General features: G+C 45.5%; 1 pseudogene; it reads left to right on the top strand.

The window, feature by feature from the left end:
- Positions 1-503: 503 nt before the first annotated feature.
- On the top strand, positions 504-1,720 carry LOC123153164 (polyribonucleotide nucleotidyltransferase-like; annotated as a pseudogene).
- The last annotated feature ends 7,203 nt before the right edge of the window (positions 1,721-8,923 follow it).

Here is an 8,923-nt window from a genome sequence, read left to right as displayed (position 1 = left end):
TAATGGATAGCCAACGCGCCCCCTCCCCCTCAACCCGCCGGCTACCGAAAACCACCCACGCGTCACCGCCGGTGCCGAAAAAAAGCTTGAGGATGACAAAGAACCACCGGGTCCAAGCTCCACCTCCAACCGCGCTAATGGTGTCCAGGATGGCCACCACGTCTCCGGCAACGGCACGCCGCCCTCCCGCCGCACCTACCGGAGGCAAACGGTCTCGAAAGCCGACGGCAGCAGCGTCGCCGAGGCGGCTGCCAAGAAGAAGATGAAGAAGACCGCGGAGGCGCCTCGTCCAAAGCCTACGCCTCGTGCGGCAACTCCGGTTGCCCCTACGACGACTGCTCCGGCGCAAGCGGCGCCCGCAGCCGGCAACAAAAAACGCGGCTGCCAAGTGCTCGATGAAATGCCAACAAGTTAAAAATAAAACCTCGCGCCCCGTTGGTATTCAATAGTGATTTTTTGTGATCGATTGTTTATAGTGCTTTCTTTGACATTGTAGAGCGGAGATGAACATGGCCGAATTCCTCGCATCATTGGAGTCCTCGGCCACCGTTGACATTGATGATCTCAACTATGACTCGTTTTGGGGTCATTCGGCCACCCAAGACACGGAGGAGGCCAAGGAGGAGGTTCAAGAGGTGGTGACCAAGAAGGAGGTGGTGGAGGTGACCGAAGCAAGCACCAATGACTCAAGGAGCCGCACCCAAAACTATAACCAAAAGGAGGACCTTGCACTTTGCGATGCTTGGTGTGCTATCTCCATGGATGCAACCATCGGAACGGATCAAACCAAGACCATGTTTTGGGAGAGGATTAACGACCACTACAACAACTCCATGGACGTGCGATGAAGCCGTACCCAAGGTTCTCTTGGGCATCGTTGGAGCACCATTCATGACCAACGCAACCGATGGTTTGGTTACATCGACCAAGTGAATCATGCTCCACCGAGTGGTGTGCAACTGACGAAGTATGGCCCCTACATCTAGGAGCTATTCAAGCATCGGAACACCAAGTTCGGCCAAGATCTATGCAAGAATGAGAAGTGGATCCAAAGAATTGCGGAGACCACTCCGAAGAGGTCAAGGTTGAGCATATCCGTTAAGGACGATGACGAGGTTGATGAAGATGCCAACAATAGATCAGAAGGAAGCAAAAGAAAGAAAGAAGAGGAATGCATTCGGTGGCACTTACAAGGATGAACTTGTGGCAATGATCGAGACCAAGAAGATGTTGGCGGCTGAATGCAAAGAAGACAAGATGGCGAGGTGGAATGAGCTCAAGGCCTTCGAGGATGAGAAGTGGAAGACCAAGTTGGCGGACGAAGAGAGAAAGTTGAAGGCCAAGGAGCGTAGGTTTGCACTTGAGGAGGAGAGGATTCGTGATGCGAAGAAGGCCGAAGAGCGTGCTATCATGTTTATGAATCCAAACACAATGGATGAAACCACAAGAAAGTATTGGGAGATCACTCGTGGAGAAATATTGGCCTCTCTTTGGATTGTTGGTGGTGGCCGAGGGTGGTGGTGGTGATGGTGGCCGAGGGGGTGGTGATGCTGGTGGTGGTGATGGTGGCTGAGAGGGTGGTGGTGGCGGCTGAGAGGGTGGTGGTGGCGATGATGGTGGCCGAGATGATGTCGAGGCTGATTTCTTTGCCGAGGATGTCATTTGAGTGGTGGTGGCCGAGAGGGTGGTGGTACATGCCATAGATTGGCTCGGTGCATAACATGTACATGCTATGTTTGTGGTGATTTTGAATCAAACATTGTGTTTTAAGTGATGTCCTTTGTGTGAACTTCGCATGGTTAAATTTGAAAAACACGGTAATGAAACTTTATGTTATGACAATTATTGCTATCCATGCTTTAATTTGAATGATTTTAAGATATGTATTGTGTAAAGATTGTGTTTGTGCGTCTAGTATACAAAACGTCCACAAATTTGATTTTACTCCGCTGAACTATAGGGGATCGGCTAGGTGTGGCCATCGTTAGTGGAGTAAATTTTTACTCCACTAACTTTACTCCACTAACTTTTAGGAGATCGGTTATAAATGCCCTTGGATGACTAGATGAGTATTCCCTCCGTATCAAAATATAAGACGTTTTTGTAGGCTAAATTAGCTTTAAAAACGTCTTATATTTTGGTACAGAGTTAGTACATAGGCATATATAATTCTAAAGTTATAAGGAGGATTTTATGTTATTCAACAAAGGTTTTTATGTGTTGTCTTTTTAATGGGATCTTCAAATGCACCAAGCTGTGAAAGTGCAACTATCCCTATGTGATTTTGGTAATTCCTAACAACATATAACTCATTGAGCTAATGCTACTTAAAGATAAACATTTCACGAAAGCTCAATGATTGGCGTGGCATGGATGAGAAAAGTGGATTGCTCAAAATGCTAAGGACAAAGAATTGGCTCAAGCTCAAAGCTCAGGACTCTACATCTTTTCATTTTAAGTGATCCAAGATCACATTGAGTCCATAGGAAAAGCCAATACTATTAAGAGGGGATGAGGTGTTGCCTAATGGCTTTCTTGCTCAAAGTGCTTAGTGATATGCTCCAAAAGCCCTCAACTACTTTCTCACATCCACATATGTCCCAAACCAAAAGTCAAACTCGGCCCCACCAAAACTTTCTATCCGGCGCCACCGAGTTCAGTTGACATAGACACTGCTAGAAACCCTAGTCTTTTCGGTCTCACCGATAGGGATCTCGGTCTCACCGAGATGGGATTGTAATCTCTCTGTTTCCCTTCGTAACATTTCGGTCAAACCGAGATGAGCTATCGGTCCCACCGAGATTGCAATGCAAACTCTCTATTTCCCTTTCATAACGTTTTGGTCCAACCGAGATGAGCGAATCGGTCCCACCGAGTTTGCCTGACCAACTCTCTGTTAGTCCATTACCAAAATCGGTCTCACTGAGTTTGTGTAATCGGTCTCACTGAGATTATGTTATTCCCTAACCCTAACAAAATTGGTCCCACCGAGTTGACATGTCGGTCCCACCAAAAATCCTAACGTTCACATTTTGAACTAAATCGGTTTGACTGAGTTTCATGATTCGGTCCCACCGAGTTTGGTGATTTGTGTGTAACGGTTATATTTTATGTGGAGGCTATTTATACCCCTCCACCCACTCTTCATTCATTGGGAGAGCCATCAGAATATGCCTACACTTCCAACATACATTTTCTGAGAGAGAACCACCTACACTTGTGTTGGGGTCAAGATATTCCACTCCAACCACATAAATCTTGATCTCTAGCATTCCCTAAGTTGTTTTCCACTCAAATCATCTTTCCACCAAATCCAAATCCTGTGAGAGAGAGTTGAGTGTTGGGGAGACTATCATTTGAAGCACAAGAGCAAGGAGTTCATCATCAACACACCATCTATTACCTTTTGGAGAGTGGTGTCTCCTAGATTGGTTAGGTTTCACTTGGGAGCCTCCGTCAAGATTGTGGAGTTGAACCAAGGAGTTTGTAAGGGCAAGGAGATCGCCTACTTCGTGAAGATCTACCCGAGTGAGACAAGTCCTTCGTGGGCGACGGCCATGGTGGGATAGACAAGGTTGCTTCTTCATGGACCCTTCATGGGTGGAGCCCTCCGTGGACTCGCGCAACCGTTACCCTTCGTGGGTTGAAGTCTCCATCAACATGGATGTACGATAGCACCACCTATCGGAACCACGCCAAAAATATCCATGTCTCCAATTGCGTTTGTATACTCCAAACTCTTCCCTTTACCTTCATATGCAATTGTTTTACTTTTCGCTGCTATACTCTTAGAATTGCATGTGTAGGTTGATTGCTTGACTTGTGCTAAGTTGCTAAAATCTGTCTTGAACTAAAATTGGGAAAAGGCTAGATTTTTATTTGGTCAAGTAGTCTAATCACCCCCACCCCTCTAGACATACTTTCGATCCTACAAGTGGTATGAGAGCTTTGGTCTCCATTTGTTTTGATTTCCATAGCTTTTGGTGGTTATAGCCTTGGTTTCACAACCTAGGAGAGTATGGCGTCTAGCGAGGGAAATTACCACCGTAGAGGTCCTTACTTTGATGGTACAAATTTTGCTAGTTGGAAGCATAAGATGAAAATGCATATTCTTGGACATAACCCCGCCGTTTGGGCTATTGTGTGTATTGGCTTGCAAGGTGAATTCTTCGATGGGAGAGAACCAAACCGTGAAGCTACCACGGAAGAGTTGAAGATGCTACAATACAATGCTCAAGCTTGTGATATTCTCTTCAACGGATTATGCCCTGAAGAATTCAACACAATCAGCCGTCTTGAGAATGCAAAGGAAATTTGGGATACTTTGATTGATATGCACGAAGGTACCGAATTTGTCAAGGAATCCAAATTGGATGTGCTTCAAAGTCATCTTGACAAGTTCAAAATGAAGGATGGTGAAGGCGTCGCTGAAATGTACTCTAGGCTTGCTCTCATCACAAATGAGATTGTCGGCTTAGGAAGTGAAGAGATGACCAATAGATTCATCATCAAGAAGATCCTAAGAGCCTTGGATGGAAAATATGATATCGTGTGCACATTGATCCAAATGATGCCCAATTACAAAGATCTCAAGCCAACGAAAGTTATTGGAAGAATTGTTGCTCATGAGATGTCACTCAAGGATAAGGAAGAGCTTCACAACAAGTCAAATGGTGCTTACAAAGCCTCGTGTGATGCCCCCACATCATCAAGTGAGAAGCAAACCTTCAATGAAGAATTGAGTCTAATGGTGAAGAACTTCAACAAGTTCTACAAGAGTAGAAGCAAGGAAAGAAGTTCCAAGTCAAGGTCCTACAATGACAAAAGATCTTCTAGTCGTGATCGTAATTGCTACAATTGTGGAAGACCCGGACACTACTCCAATGAATGTACGACCCCCTACAAAAGAAGAGAAGATTCTCCCAAAAGAAGGAGTAGAAGAGAAGAATCACCATCAAGAGAGAGAAGGAGTAGAGATGATCGTTATGAACGAAGACCCTCTCGAAGAAGTAAGGACTTGGAAAGGAAGGACAAGTCATCAAGGAGCTACACAAAAAGAATACATCAAGCTCATATTGGTGAATGGATATCCGGTTCCGACTCCGACGATCACTCCGAAAGAAGTTATCACTCCGACTCCGAATATACTCAAGATGAAGGTGTTGCCGGACTAGCACTTGTGACAACCAACTCCTACGACATATTTGACTCACCAAATGAAGGAATTGGGAGATGCTTCATGGCTAAAGGTCCAAAGGTAACACACCCCGAGTATGTTGATTTCAATAGTGATGAAGATGATTTTCTAGGAGATGATGATTTACTTGTTGACAACTCTAGTTATGAAAACTATGATGAGCTTGCTATTAATCATAATAATCAAGATAAAATGAATGACGATGATAAGAAGGAGATTGAGCGTCTAACTATAGAACTATACACTCTTAAGTTAGCTCATGAAACTACCTTGGAAGATCATCGAGAAATTTTAAAGATTCATGATAAGCTACGCTTTGAAAAGCTCAACCTTGAGCAAGAACATGAGTTTTTAAAAGCAATCAATGATGATCTTAGCAAGAAAAGTTCTTCTTACATTGCCAAGCATTTACTCTTGTCTACTTACATGCCACAAGTTAAATCTAGCAACAAGAACAAGAAAAATTCTTCATCTAGTAGTAACAACAATCATGCTAAATACAATGTTGTTGCTTCTAGTAGCTCTGTTGATTCCACTAATGATTCTCTTAGCCAAGTTACACTTGAGCAAGAAAATAGCTTATTGAATGGAATTATAGAGAAAGGTGTTTACAAGAGCCTTGCCGGAAGTAAGCAATTTGAGGAAATTGTACGCAAGCAAGGAAGACACCGGAAGAATCAAGGTGTTGGTTTTGAACGAAAGTTCAATGCCAATGGAGTTGAGTGGGAAGAAGATCAATACCCCAAGACGAAGTTTGTTCCTCAACAAGAGAAGTATGATCCTACTTCTTCCAAAGGAAGACAATCTCAAGATGATCTTCCACCACAAGACCACAAGCTAAAAGGCAAGGACAAGCTTCAAGAGGAGATTGATGCATTTTAGGAAGCACCTAAGGCCTTGGTCAAGTGGGTTCCCAAGACTACATCAAGCTCCACGTCATCAAGTACGACTACAACTCCAAGGATTCTAATCAAGATGGCGTGGATCCCGAAGAAGAAGAACTAGAGAATTCTTGAGGGTGACTCCGCCAACCTACTTCACTCTTATCATTTTGGCAAGGACAAGTGCAAAAAACTATCATATCTTGCACTAGTTCAAGGAGTCACAAACCCTCTTGTTGGTAAAACAAGGGACAAGGTAACCTAATGCTTCCATGGACATCATCTTGTGTACACATCACTCTATGTCTATGATTATCCTTGTTTGTGTTGGAAATATGCCCTAGAGGCAATAATAAAAGTATTATTATTATATTTCTTTGTTCATGATAATAGTCTTTTATTCATGCTATAACTGTATTATCCGGAAATCGTAATACACGTGTGAATACATAGACCACAATATGTCCCTAGTGAGCCTCTAGTTGACTAGCTCGTTGTGATCAACAGATAGTCATGGTTTCCTGGCTATGGACATTGGATGTCGTTGATAACGGGATCACATCATTAGGAGAATGATGTGATGGACAAGACCCAATCCTAAGCATAGCACAAAGGTCGGTTAGTTCGTTTGCTAGAGCTTTTCCAATGTCAAGTATCTCTTCCTTCGACCATGAGATCGTGTAACTCCCGGATACCGTAGGAGTGCTTTGGGTGTATCAAACGTCACAACGTAACTGGGTGATTATAAAGGTACACTACAGGTATCTCCGAAAGTGTCTATTGGGTTGACACGGATCGAGACTGGGATTTGTCACTCCGTATGACGGAGAGGTATCTCTGGGCCCACTCGGTAATGCATCATCATAATGATCTCAAAGTGACCAAGTGGTTGATCACGGGATCATGCATTACTGTACGAGTAAAGTGACTTGCCGGTAACGAGACTGAACGAGGTATTGGGATACCGACGATCGAGTCTCGGGCAAGTAACATACCGTCTGACAAAGGGAATTGCATACGGGGTTTGATCGAATCCTCGACATCGTGGTTCATCCGATGACAACATCGAGGAGCATGTGGGAGCCAACATGGGTATCCAGATCCCGCTGTTGGTTATTGACCTAAGGTCGTCTCAGTCATGTCTGCTTGTCTCCCGAACCCGTAGGGTCTACACACTTAAGGTTCGGTGACGCTAGGGTTATCAGGAAGACAAGTATGTGATTACCGAATGTTGTTCGGAGTCCCGGATGAGACCCCGGACGTCACGAGGAGTTCCGGAATGGTCCGGAGGTAAATATTTATATAAGGAAAGTGGTTAAACGGACACCGGAAAGTTTCGGTGGCATACCGGTATTGTACCGGGGCCACCGGAAGGGTTCCGGGGGTCCACCGGGTGGGGCCACCCCTCCCGGGGGGCCACATGGGCTGTGTGGGTAGGGATAGCAGCCAGCCCCTAGTGGGCTTGGCGCGCCCCCCCTTGGGCCCATGCGCCTAGGGTTGGGGGGGGGGAACCCTAAAGGGGGCGCACCCCCCTTGCTTGGGGGGCAAGCCCCCCACCCTTTGGCCGCCGCCCCCCTCTAGGGTTTCCCCTAGAGGGCCGGCCCCCTTGCCCCTCTCCTCCTATATATAGAGGGGTGAGGGGAGGGCTGCTGGACACAACTTAAGGCGCAGCCCCTCCCCTCCCCAACACCTCTCCTCCTCCGTACGTGCTTGGCGAAGCTCTGTCGGAGTACTGCTGCACCAACTACACCACGCCGTCGTGCTGCCGTTGGAGCTGCCTTCCTCAACCTCTCCTTCCTCCTTGCTGGATCAAGACGGAGGAGACGTCGTCTGTCCCGTACGTGTGTTGAACGCGGAGGTGCTGTCCGTTCAGCACTTGGTCATCGGTGATCCGAATCACGTCGAGTACGACTCCATCATCACCATCCCCTTGAACGCTTCCGCACTCGATCTACAAGTGGTATGTAGATGCAAACTCTTCCCCTTGACTCGTTGCTTAGATGAACTCATAGATGGATCTTGGTGAAACCGTAGGAAATTTTTTAATTTTCTGCAACGTTCCCCAACAGTGGCATCATGAGCTAGGTCTATGCGTAGTTCTCTTTGCACGAGTAGAACACAATTTTGTTGTGGGCGTGGATCTTGTCAACTTACTTGCCACTACTAGTCTTTTCTTGCTTCAACGGCATTGTGGTATGAAGCGGCCCGGACCAACCTTACACGTACGCTTACGTGAGACCGGTTCCACCGATTGACATGCACTAGTTGCATAAGGTGGCTGGCGGGTGTCTGTCTCTCCCACTTTAGTTGGAGCGGATTCGATGAAAAAGGGTCCTTATGAAGGGTAAATAGAAGTTGACAAAATCACATTGTGGTTATTCGTAGGTAAGAAAACGTTCTTGCTAGAACCCAATTGCAGCCACGTAAAAGATGCAACAACAATTAGAGGACGTCTAACCTTTTTTTGCAGCGATTGATCATGTGATGTGATATGGCCAGAAGTTGTGATGAATGATGAATTGTGATGTATGAGATCATGTTCTTTGTAATAGGATTCACGACTTGCATGTCGATGAGTATGACAACCGGCAGGAGCCATAGGATTTGTCTTTATTTTTGTATGACCTGCGTGTCATTGAAGAACGCCATGTAACTTACTTTACTTTATTGCTAAACGCGTTAGTCATAGAAGTAGAAGTAGTCGTTGGTGTGACAACTTCATGAAGACACGGTGATGGAGATCATGGTGTCATACCGGTGACAAGATGATCATGGAGCCCCGAAGATGAAGATCAAAGGAGCTATATGATATTGGCCATATCATGTCACTACTTTATATAATTGC

Source organism: Triticum aestivum, chromosome 7A, assembly GCF_018294505.1.
Source record: "Triticum aestivum cultivar Chinese Spring chromosome 7A, IWGSC CS RefSeq v2.1, whole genome shotgun sequence".
Classification (NCBI taxonomy): Eukaryota; Viridiplantae; Streptophyta; class Magnoliopsida; order Poales; family Poaceae; genus Triticum; species Triticum aestivum.
Note: the sequence above shows the minus strand (reverse complement) of the source record. Positions and strands in the feature narration are given on the sequence as shown.